The following is a 13,475-nucleotide window of genomic DNA, read 5'->3' as shown; positions in this document are numbered from 1 at the left end:
CTTACCAATTTCGTGTAGTACTCGCGTAGTACTCCTGTATGCACCTGTATGCATCGACTGTAGTACTCCTGACTTATAAGTGACGGCTGAGTTGTAGTTGGCGCCACTGATCGTGTAAACCGGAATTCTTCCAACGAAAATCAGATTCGAAAATAATAATTGTTTAATAATTATGTAATTTAACGGTGTTCTATGGTCTCTTAAATTTGTCGATAATGTACGACTAACAGTTATCACCCAACAAATATATATGGCACTGACCGGTTTAAATGACGTGAAATTATTAAACATTCATTTTCTAACAAATTTCCCTCTGTTCACAGGCACTTTTCACAAAATATGACAACGTACATTTGTCACAAATGTTTTTAATTGTTTGAATTCGAAAGATTTTGTTAATCCCTATAGCAACACGGTTGCAGCATTGGAATTACATAGCAATGTAATGCGAATCATTTTGACAGCTGAGCCTTTACGCTCTCTGCATGCTTCTGCCCTCTGCTGGCAAAATGGCTGTAACAATACGTCTTGCCGCCAGTCATTACATTACTTTTGTATTTCGAATCGTGCAACTGTGTTTCTGTATGGATTAACAAAATCTTTTGAATTCAGGCAATTAAAAACATTTGTGACAAATGTATATTGTCAGATTTTGTAAAAAGTGCCTGTATGCAGAGAAAAACTAGTTCGAAAAAGGTTGTTTACTAATTTCACGTCATTTCAAACGTACAGTGCCATTTTTCTTGGGCGATAACTGTAAGTCGCACATAACCTACAAATCTCAGAGACCATCGAATGTTCTTAAATATTAATTTATTATTTATAATAAAGTAAAAGTCAATATCATCATCCTAGCAATACATCCTAGCAAGTAACACTACCCAAGTGTAAAACTGGGATCGAGTTAGCCTCCTGCGGTGAGTTTATTATCATTTATTACAATAATTATTATAAAAAATGTAAACCATGTTTCTCTGAATAATTTGAAACAGGAAATTAAGTGCAAATATTTTCTTACGTGTCAAGTATCCTTGATTCTTGTAATGAGGAATTTTGTCCAGCGGTTTGAAAATTTTTGGACATTTTCAGCAATCTGAAATTTTTACATTTATAACTGATAACTCCGGTGTGCCAGCGGGCTGGAACTTTTATAGCAAAATTGTTATGGACAATAGGTATAAAAAGAACCAATAATATATATAAATATAGTTTCTTTCATATTGGAGATCTGAGAAAAAATCTATCCGTGTGGGTCACCAGGTAAGAAGAGGTTGATTAAAACAGATTAAAATGTTTACACAAAATTTCAAAAATGACATTGGTTTGGAATTAAAAGGATAGTGAATTTTGACCATATATGCAGTCATTTTAATGCAACAAATTGATTATTTATCACGATATGTCACAAATTATATCTTTCAGCACAATAAAAAAAATATTTTTTAGTTCCTTATTTTTTCAAAATATAGTTTATGATAAAAAAAATAGATTCAATATGCAAGTTATTTCTGAAAATAATTTTTTAATACTTTGGTGGGTTATGAACATGACAAATGAACAAATATAGCATAAACAGAAAAAAGATTACAAGTTTCAGGTGCAATTAAATAATATTTCTGGCTGTGTAATCACGAAAATATGAATAATAGTAAGTTGCAAAATTGTTTCAGAATATTTTTAACGTTTTTCATATAATTTTTGTTATTTTTAGACACTGTATTAATATAAATTTGATATGTTCTTTCACTGGAAAATACAATACTGTTCTTTTACTGGTCAACATTCTTTCATTGGTAAAATGGACATTTTTCAATATTTAATTAAAATTTGATATTTTATGTTATATTTATAAAATTTGTATCATAATCTTCAAATTCTTCAGAAATTTTGCTATTCATTGCATATGTTTAAAATATTGTCCTTTTATTGGAACGTTTAAAACTTGAGAGACATTTATATAAAAAAAAACTAGAAAAAAGTTACTCTTGGAATTAAAAATTTTGTTTATTTATACTTTCAACTAATTGTAATTAATCTTCCAATTTTTATAATTTTCTGTTTTATTACTTAATGGTAAATTATTAATTCATTATTAGCGTAAACAATTTCTCTCATTTTCCATTAGATGACAGCACTATGAGTATTATCGATTCCTGATAAAAACTCCACGTACCAACTGTTGTCTTTGTCGCAATTTACATTTTATTATTAAATTTTCTCTCCTTAGAATAATATTAACATAAATTTTAAATTTAAATTTTAGTGACAGTTATTTTTTATGATTCTATTCTTTATTTAAATACCTACACAATGTAATGATTTTCACCATATCTTTGAGAATTTTATCGTATGAAATATATTTTTCACATTATTTTCGTTTTCATGAATGAAAATGTAAATATAATAAGAAAAAAATGTGTTATCTTTTCTTTTCATACGTGATTAATAAATTAATAACAATGATACGTTTGTAACGTAAAGTGAATCATCTTTAAAAATGATTAAAATTGGTACTTGTAAAAAATTTAATTTGAACACAAGATTTTTTTGTACAGTTAAAATAATATGTGAAAATTGTATATGATATTGTGTTCTTATCATCCATCACTAATTTAAGCAGATAAGGTGTATGAAGAGTTCCCTTTTTCTTTTTTAATCCGTTGCCCTATTTACGTGCGGTTCCTCACGTATGTCGAAAAGTAGATTGGTGACATCGATTTTCATTTTTGCGCTTTCATTTTGCCCTTGCAATCTATTCCGCCGTAACCTTTCATGTGAAATATAACCGCGGGGCTTTACCACGACCTTTAAAGGTTTTTCCTCAAAAATTGCAGTTTTTCCGTATTTTTTCATTCTATTTTTCACTATTTTTCACTATTCTTCAATGAACTGTACAATTGGGTTATTCTATTTACATCTATTATTGAAATCTATTTACCTAAATTACTTTTTTATTTCTTTCATTTTTTTTATATTTTTTTATATCTTTTTATTTATTATTTGCTTTATATTTAAAAACCGAGTTACAATTATTTTGTTTAAAAAAGACCGAAATCCATTACTTTTTATGTGCTTTCATTGTAAGTAATTTTTTTGGGTAAAAAAAATTTGTAATAAAGTTGTGTAGGTTTTTTTCAAATTTTCAGTGTGGGCTTTTTTATTTATTTATTAATTTATTACATGGGTAAAGTTTACAATTTTATTGATAAACGATTGTCGGAAAAAAGTACTTTTTACCCAGAAAATAATATTTTTTATTTACAAATTTCTTTTTCTTGTGATTTTCAATCAAGAAGCAATGTAAACAAATTTTTAAAACAGAGAAATTTGAGTAGAAAATATTTTTTCTTCTAAAATGTTGATTGTGAACATTGTAAACTTCACTAATGTTGTTTATTTCATTTATTGCAAAATAAATATTGTTTTTATTTTATTCAATTTTTTAAATAATTTTTTTTATTATTATATTTATATACCAAATAAATTTTTCTACTATCCTTTCTCTCTTTTCTCCACTTTCATATTTCATATTTTCTTTCCCCATATAATTATTTATTTTGCTATAAACAACTATAATTACTATAATTATTAGTAATTATAATAATAAAATAGTGAATATTTTGTTTTTCGTATAAATATTTTCAAAAATTATTCTAAAATGTAATGAAAAATAATGTAAATTAAGAAGTTTGCTTTCTTTAAACCATAATTTTTTAATTTACAAAATAATTTTTTATATAAGATACAAATTAACAGAAATAATAAAAATTAAATTTGAAATAGTAAAAATTTTTATTACTAATTCAAATTTAGAGAGAAGATAAAAAGTATTTAATGAATAATTACTATTAATAATATTTTTTTTTAATTAATATTAATAATAATAATTATTTTTTATGACTATTTATTTTTCATTAATAGGAAGTTCGTTTCGTCGTTTATAGATATAAAATTCAATATAACTTTCATCTTATCATTATTGATAAATCGCATTTAATGATTCCATTGTAATCATTTTATTTCTCATCAGTCATCATATGCCGGAAATTGCCAATACTGGTTCCAAAAATTTTCCGTCTTGGTACTTTTCCCTCAAATTAATTACAAATTATATACATAAATATATATTTTTTTTATCATTACTGTCAATAAGTTTATAAGATAGAGAAATTGTATAATCTTGGAAATTTATTAAAAAATATTGACAAAAATCATTGCAAGTTGAAGCGTACAATTTATGATTTCGTTGTATAGATAATATCTTGAATAAATACAGTGTAACGATTGTGCAATGTCTTAATCGCAATTAGTCAGTTTTGACAAATTTAATCTCAAAAGTAATTCAATTAATTTCTTCTTAAAATAATTTTAATTAACTTCATTATTAAATTCATTCAGCGAGTTTACTATTATTAAAATTAATTTAATTCTAAAATTAATTTCATTAATTTAATTCTAAGATTACTTTAATTAATTTCATTCTAATATTAATTTATTCAATTTATTTTTAAAAGTAATTAACTTAGTTACATCTTAAAATAATTTTAATTAACTTTATTCTAAAATTAATGTATCCCAGTTTATTTTCAATACATTAATTTAATTAATTCAATTCGAAAATTATTTTTGTCAATTCTTAAAATTAACTGAAATAATTTAATTATAAAATTTTAATTTATTTTTTAAGTTTTAAATTTGTTACTAAAATTTTTGCTAAATAGTCAAATTTGACTATTTTCTTAATTATTTATTTACTATAGTAATTAGTTTTCTGCATATAAATATTTATATTCTATATAATTAGTTATTTTTCACTAATTCAAATTTAGAGTGTTGTATACAATACAACACATAAATAATAACAAATAATTGTAATTACTTACATAATTAATAATATTACTTCAAGGAATCAATAATTCGCAGTTTTATAGAATTTGCACCTATAAGAATATTTGATTGGTTCTTAAACGACAGTAAAAAAATAATTATTGAAATAAAACATCATTTTCAAATCATATTCATGATATATTGGAAAACTAATAAAATTTAATGAACAATAATAAATTAGTAAATAAAAAAATTATGCAAAATTCAGAGAAGAGTCATTTTTAAACAATCCAGACACAAAATTTTCTTTACTTTTCACAGATTTCACAAGGATATCAAATTGAGACAAAAAATATATATCAAAATTGTTGCAATGCAACAATTTTGATGCATTTTTTGTCTCAATTTGATATCCTTAAGAAAATTGTGATTTAAATCCGATGTAATTTACGAAACCACTTTTTCTCTCAAATTCCCTTAATAAGAATGATTTTCTTAATTATTATATTTTTGCTGTCAACTGAAAAGTGTGAGAAAGTGTGGCAAGTGTGAAACTTGAGGCAATCTATACGTATGTACACAATAATACGAAGCTACAAGTACAAATGTGTGTATATATATAGAACCGCTGATGCCGCGAAGGAGTATTGACCGTCTCGACGAGCACAGTGGAAATTTCCACTGCCCTACCCTAAAGATATATGTAACTACAGTCTGCACTCTATACACACTGGTACAAGAAAACTACATTCTGTATATAACTGCACACACTTTCTTACCCGTTTCCGCCACATATAAATATATTTCACACACACATATATACACAGCTATATGCATTTGTCTGCTACATTCTGCGAATACAAGGTTTCACACATCCAGGGGACGCTCGATCCCTTTCCAGAAGCAGGAGGGTTCCTTCTCAATATCGATTTCAAATTGAAAAATTCCGACTTGGAATGCTTTCTTAACATTTTTCTTCTTTCAGCTTCTAAATTTCAAATTTAAAACTAAATTCTATTATTTAGTTTTCATTTCAAATTTCAATTTTTCTCTCTAATTTTGAATTAATAAAAATGTTTACTAATTTAAATTAGTGGCTGACTTTTGGGTTTTTAAATTAGTAAACTTTACTAAAAAATTAGTAGAAACTACTATTTATTAGTAAAAATAACTGATTCAAAAGCAAAAAGTCAGTTATAAATTTAAATTCGTACACATTTTTACTAATTCAAATTTAGAGTGTAACGAATTATTAGTAGGATGTAATTTTTAAAACAGAAAACATATTAGTACATAAGTAACTAATTATTAGTATAAAATAACTAATTTTTATCACAGAAATCAATTAACTATTAGTAGAAATTAACTCATTATTTATGTAGAAATTAGCAAATTGTTATTGGAAATTAAATAATTGCTAGTAAAAATTCTCTATTCTCTAAATTTGAATTAGTAAAAATATTTACAAATAAGTGACTCACTTTTTGCTATAAAATTAGTAAATTTTACTAATAAATAGTCGCTTCTACTAATTTATTTGTAAAATTTGATATTTCAACAGCAAAAAGTCAGTCACCAAATAATTGTTATTACTAAAATAAATTACAAATTTATTAATCTACTAATTTATTAGTGAAATTTACTACTTTAGAAGCAAAAATCAGTCACTAATTCAAATTAGTAAGAATTTTTACTAATTCAAATTTAATTATACTATAACTAATTCAAGTAGAAAGTAACTAAGTTTTAGTACAGAAAAGAATTAATTATTAGTTCATAATAATTATTATTAGTATAAACTAGAATCTTTAGCAGAAATCTACTAATTATTGGTAGAAATTAACTAATTATTTCTAGAAATTAGCAAATTATTATTCGATATTAATTAATAGCTAGGTAGTAATATGTTAAGTGATTGTCACAATATTAATATTGTAAAAAAACTAATCTTGGCTGACTTTTTGATTTAGCAATAAAAAATAACTAATTATTAGTAAGTTAATAATTAAGAAAATAGTCAAATTTGACTAGTTAGAGAAAATTTTAGTAATATTTAAGTATTAATTAGTAACTAGTAATGATATAACAGATTATACGTAGAAAACCAATTATTAGTAGAAAATATGAAATATTAGTATTAAAAAAAATAATAATCAATAGAACATAGCTGATAGTAAATAAATTACTACGAAAATAGTCGAATTTTACTAGTTATTAGAAATTCTAGTAATATCTTAGTACTGATTATAACTAATTATTCTCAAAATAAAAATAACAATAACAATTTGCTAATATCTACTAATAATGAGTTAAATTCTACTAATAATTAATTGATTTCTGCTAATAATTAGTTACACTTTAAATTTGAATTAGTAAAAATGTGTACGAATTTAAATTACTGACTGACTTTTTGCTTATGAATTAATTAATTTTACTAATAAATAGTATTTTCTACTAATAATTTAGTAAAGTTTGCGAATTTAAAAACCCAAAAGTCAGTTACTAATTCAAATTAGTAAACATTTTTACTAACTTAAATTTAGAGAAATAAACTTCAGAAGTTATCAAATTTACTTTGAAAATAATAAAAGTTGTTAATAACTAATTGCACTAAGTTGAAAGAAAATTTTAAAAAATCTTAAGCATAAAAATTAATTGTGAAGAAAATAGTGAAATTTGCTATTAATAATCGTTATTTCTAGAATATCAAAAGTAAATTTTAGTAAAAAATTAGTAAAAATTACTTTTTATTAACAAAATATACTAATTTTAAAGCAAAAAGTCAGTCACTATTTTAAATTAATAAACATTTTTTACTATTTCAAATTTTAAAAGTTAATAGAAAACTAATTATTAGTAGAAAATAACTAGGAAAATCGTGAAATATCATTAGTTACCAAAAATTTTAGTAATTTTATTCTTTTTGCTATTGAATTAGTAAATTTTACTAAGAAATAGTAATTTCTACTGACTTGCTAGTAAAATTTTTCTAAGTAGAAAAATAAGTTTTTAGACAGACAAGAATAAAAGTAAATGAATCTTTTTTTCTTTTCTATCTCTGAATCCAATTGTCTGACTAGGAAGGTCTTTTTCTACTTATATTTGCATTATCAATTTTGGAATTCAGTTGTCTTGCTAAAAACTGCTGTTTCTACTTATATCTATATTTATTTTTTTTATCGTAAAATTTATTATTCTTGACAAGAAAAGTTACATTTCGAGATAAAATTGTGTTAGTAATTCTTTGTTTATTGTTTGTTAATTAAGCTATAACTATTTATTAGTTATTTATTACTATTTATTAGTTGAATTTACTAATTCAAAAGCAAAATGTCAGTCATTAATTGAAAGAAGCAAACATTTTTCTAATTAAAATATAAAAAGTAACTAATTATTAGTAAAGTAACTAATTTTTAGTAGAACACAATTTACTATTAGTACATAAGTAATAAATTATTATTTTTATTATAAAATAACCAATCATTAGCATAAATCATAAATTTGTAATTAGTAAATCAGTGTTTTTACTAATAAATTATTAGTAGAAATTAACTAATTGTTAGTAAAATCTTGAACGACTTTTTGCTTCAGCAAATACTAAAAATTAACTTATTATAATATAAATAATTCCATATAGAAAATTAATTATTAGTATAAATAATTAAGAAAATAGTCAAATTTGACTCTTTAGCAAGAATTTTAGTAATATTTTAGCAATAAAAAATAATTAATTTTAAATTAGTAGTAGAAAGTTACTTATGAAATGATAAAAAGGTGTCCACCAAATGATTGAGTATTTATTTTACTATCGATTTGTGAAATTTTACTGATTGTTAGTAAAATTTTACTAATTGCTAGTAGAATTTTAGCAACAATTATAGTAAAAGTGTTTTATCGACTCTCTAAATTTGAATTAGTGAAAACTAAAAATGTTTACTATAATTTGAATAAGTGACTGAGTTTTTGCATTTGAATTAGTAAATTTTACTATTAAATAGTTACTTCTACTAATTTATTAGTAAAATTTACTAATTCAAAAGCAAAAAGTCAGTTACTATTTTAAATTAGTAAACATTTTTACTAATTCAAATTTAGAGAGTACTACTTATATTAAAAATAAAAATCAGTTACGATCATAGCACCATCTCCATGATTGATGCTGAACCCACATAAGATCGGTAAAATTCATCTCTGAGAATCATTATCTGCGCCATAAATACAATCAAATGCTACTTATCAGCAATAATTCATTTCCCATTTGTTCCACTTGCAATAAAAGCAATAAACTTCTATTCCCTATAAAAAAAACTGTTTGCAAAAAAAGAAAATTAATTATTAAACAGTTTTTTTTTCACAAAAATCCTTAATAGCAAAACTTTTTTATTCGAAACAAATGTCACACTTTTGCAATAAACAATTTTTTTTTCGAAATAACAGTTAGGAAAAAACACAGTTTCAAATTGTTTTTCTAGTTGAAAATTAGTGAAGGATTAACAGGAATGGGAAAATTGTAAAGTATAGATAAAATATTGAAAATATTGTTAGGGATCATTCACATAATTACGTAACGCAAATTTGGAAAAATGTTAACCCCTCCCCCCTACGTCACATTTTGTTACATAGAAATTAGTAATTTTTACACAGGTCGTCACAAAATTGTAGACCCCCTTCCCTCCTAAGCCTGTGTTGTAAAATATGTGAATAAAAAATTTTTTTTTTCTTCATTTCTTTCTTATCTTCTTTTTCTTTCCTCTTTTTCTATCTTATCTTCTTTTTCTATAATATAGAAAAAGAAGATAAGAAAGAAATAAAAAAAAAATTTTTTTTATTTATTAGAAATTGTTAAAAATTATTATTATTATTAGAAACTTCTTTTCTCCTCTCTTGTTTCATTATGATTAGTTTAATGCTGAATGTTCGAGAAGCGCATTGTGCAGAAACAGTTTTCATTGTTTAAAAATGTACGTGGCAGTTAGCGTTAGTCGTAACATAACGGTCGAAGGTTAACAAACCATCCGGCAGGCGCCAACACTGTGCCAGCGAGGCACATTATTGCTTCGATGATTCTTTCTTTGCAGGAAAATACATTTACCGATTGACGACGACAACGACGAACTGACAATTATTATTGAGAACGAATGGCAATCAGTAAATATACCTTCTATGGATAAAATACAATTGCTTTTTTTTCTGTAATGCGTGTGGAAAATGTGTTTCAAATCTCTCCATTTTTACCGCTAGGAAAATTTTTTTTTTTCTCAAATGAGTAATCCTCAATTTTTTTGTTATTCAGTTCATTGAAGGTGATTTTGAATTTAATTGAATTTTTTATATAAAGATTTTTATTCGATATTTTTCATATTTTATTACATTCAATTGAAGGGAATATTTCGAGGGGAATTTTTCGATATCAAATTGAGACAAAAAACGAATCAAAATCTTGCTTCGCAACACTTTTGATTCGTTTTTTGTCTCAATTTGATATCTGCAAGAAAAAATGTAAAAAAAACCTTTGCTGACTTTTTGCTTCACTAATAATCAGTAAAAAATAACTTTATAAGTAAAATTTACCAATTCAAAAGCAAAAAGTCAGTTACTAATTCAAAATTAGTAAACATTTTTACTAATTCAAATTTAGAGAGAAATTACATACTAGCAATTAGTTAATTTTCAATAATAATTAGCAAGACAACTGAATTCAAAAATTGATAATGCAAATATAAGTAGAAAAAGACGTTCCTAGTCAGACAATTGGATTCATAGACAGAAAAGAAAAAAATTATTTACTTATTTTTATTTCCGTCTGTCTAAAAACTTATTTTTCTACTCTGTAAATTTTACTAGTGAATCAATAGAAAATACTATTTCTTAGTAAAATTTACTAATTCAATAGCAAAAAGAAGACTAAAATTACTAAAATTTTTGGTAACTAGTGATATTTGACGATTTTCCTAGTTATTTTCTACTATAATAATTAGTTTTCTATTCACTGTTAAAATTTGAACTAGTAAAAAATGTTTATTAATTTGAAATAGTGACTGACTTTTTGCTTTAAAATTGTAGTTTATTTTGTTGATAAAAAGTAATTTTTACTAATTTTTTACTAAAATTTACTTTTGATATTCTAGAAATAACGATTATTAATAGCAAATTTCACTATTTTCTTCACAATTAATTTTTATGCTTAAGATTTTTTAAAATTTTCTTTCAACTTAGTGCAATTAGTTATTAACAACTTTTATTATTTTCAAAGTAAATTATTGACAACTTCTAAAGTTTATTTCTCTAAATTTAAGTTAGTAAAAATGTTTACTAATTTGAATTAGTAACTGACTTTTGGGTTTTTAAATTCGCAAACTTTACTAAAATATTAATAGAAATTACTATTTATTAGTAAAATTAATTAATTCATAAGCAAAAAGTCAGTCAGTAATTTAAATTCGTACACATTTTTACTAATTCAAATTTAATGTGTAACCAATTATTAGCAGAAATCAATTAATTATTAGTAGAATTTAACTCATTATTAGTAGAAATTAGCAAATTGTTATTGTTATTTTGAGAATATTTAATTATTAGTAGAAATTAACTAATTATTAAAAGAAATTAGCAAATTATTATTGAAAATTAACTAATTGCTAGTTAATAATAACTCTTAAAATTTAAATTAGTAACTGACATTTGGGTTTTTAAATTAGTAGACTTTACTAAAAAATTTGTAGAAATTACTATTTATTTGTAGAAATTACTATTTATTTGTAGAAATTACTATCTATTAGTAAAATTTACTAATTCAAAAGCAAAAAGTTAGTCAGTAATTTAAATTCTCTCACATTTTTACTGATTCAAGTTTAGAGTGTAACTAATTATTAGTAGAAATTAATTAATTATTAGTATTTAAAGTATTATTACTGGAAATTAGCAAATTGTTATTGTTATTTTTATTTTGAGAATAACTAATTATTAATGGGAAGTAACTAATTTTTGGTAAAGTAGACAATTAATTATTAGTACATAAGTAACTAATTATTAGCATAAATTAACTACCTACTGATGAGCAGAAATCTACTTAGCATAACTAAAAATTTTTCTAACTTACAAAAAAGTCAATTTTTACAGGTGTTTCTTAAAAATGAAAGGAAATGGGAAGAGAATTTATGATTTTAGGTGTTTTAGGAGATTTTATTAATTTAAGGGGATAAAAAAGGGGGAAAAAGGTAAAAAGGGGATTAGGTAAAAAAGGAAACTAACTCTAAACCCTGTTATTTTAATCCATTTTTGGTATTAAAATAATGTCCCAAAAATTTGTTGTGAAAAGTTACTCAATACTTTTTCGAGTAGTTTTCTAATTCAGATCTAGAGACGTGTAGATGGCGCAGGCGCAAAATGGCGTCGATTTCACAAGATTCACGCACCACTTCCAACTTTCAGTTGCTGTTTTCGATGGGAATTATGTACCAATTGCAATTTTTTTCGGATGAAATTTAAAAATTGGATCTGAACAAATCCACGTGCTTGATCTTTTTCTCTTTTCTACATATATATTTACTCAACGAACTGAGTCACGAGAGAAGTCTCTCTTTTCTTGCAAGGCAGCATGTGTCACGTGACACAAATTGAATGCAGCAACTTTGCTTAAAATAGATGTCTGCGGGAATTACTATCTCCAGCTGATGTTTACTTATATCCCACACCTAACGCTCATTCCGATAGAATGTTTGATGTGTTTCATTTTTCGACTTTTCACATTGAGTGAGAATTACGACTTTCTCTTGCATGTGGAACAAAAATTATTGTCGTGGAAAATCCTTTTTTTTGTGCAACCAATAGTTGTAATATAATAATTAGGGACAAATTCATTTTTTTGTGCAACAAAAAAGTACCTTTATGATCAACAATTTTTTTTCTACTCGCAGAAGAGAAAATTTTTTGTTTACAAATTTTTCTTTTTTAATTTCTTGATAAAGAAATATTGTAGATGTTTTTTTTTAATACTTTTTCTATCGAATCGTATTATTAATTAATTGTATTAATTGTATTAATTGTTGTATTAATTAATATTAATTAATAAATTAATTGTATTAATTGTTGTGGGAAAATTAATTTTGTTTATCCAAAAAAAGTTGTATTAATGTTTGTAGCAAATTAATTATTTTCATGCAACAAAAATTGTATCAACTTTTGTGGCAAAATTAATTTTTTTAACAAACAAAAGTTGTATTAATTTTTGTGGCAAATTAATTCTCTTTATGCAACAAAACTTTTATCAATTTTTGTAGCAAAATTAATTTTATTCCTCCAACAAAAGTTGGATTAATAATTGTGACAAATTAATTATTTTTATGCAACAAAAATTGCAATAATATGCATGGAAGGAAAATATTAGCTGAAAATACTAATTGAAAGAAACTATCGTGATTACGATTTGACAATATTTATTATGGTTCTTAATTGAAAGGAAGTGGAAAAAAATTACATTTGCGTCGTTTTTTTTATCTTTTCGAAATTGTAGGTCATCGTCTCGAGGTAACTTTATTATTTTTCTTTCCGTGAGAATTTCGTTTTGCAGAAACGTAGAAAGGAAATAATGTTACATAATGTCAGAAACAATGACAGACGAGTTTCTAAAATAATAGGAATTGAAAAAA

The 13,475-nt window shown here is 24.0% G+C and overlaps 1 protein-coding gene and 1 long non-coding RNA gene across 3 annotated transcripts in view; one reads left to right on the top strand and one right to left on the bottom strand.

The window, feature by feature from the left end:
• The window catches only part of LOC122500490, an 85,567-nt gene extending 85,081 nt beyond the window's left edge, over positions 1–486 (bottom strand). Inside the window, exon 1 of the long non-coding RNA XR_006301482.1 lies at positions 6–486. This is a non-coding gene — a long non-coding RNA (uncharacterized LOC122500490). The remainder of the gene's footprint in view (positions 1–5) is intronic.
• Positions 487–544: 58 nt separating this feature from the next.
• Positions 545–13,475, top strand: part of LOC122500487 (glutathione S-transferase 1-1-like) — an 89,136-nt gene continuing 76,205 nt past the window's right edge. The window contains exon 1 of one of the 2 annotated variants that reach the window (XM_043609440.1): positions 545–917. The gene's annotated coding sequence lies outside the window, so the exon portion shown is untranslated. Of the gene's footprint in view, positions 918–1,160; positions 1,261–13,475 lie in introns of those variants that run through there. The other variant, XM_043609442.1, reaches the window with a different exon arrangement.

This window comes from Leptopilina heterotoma, unplaced genomic scaffold (assembly GCF_015476425.1).
Source record: "Leptopilina heterotoma isolate Lh14 unplaced genomic scaffold, ASM1547642v1 Lhet_187, whole genome shotgun sequence".
Classification (NCBI taxonomy): domain Eukaryota; kingdom Metazoa; phylum Arthropoda; class Insecta; order Hymenoptera; family Figitidae; genus Leptopilina; species Leptopilina heterotoma.
The sequence above is the reverse complement of the archived record's forward strand: the minus strand, read 5'-3'. Positions and strand labels throughout refer to the sequence as shown.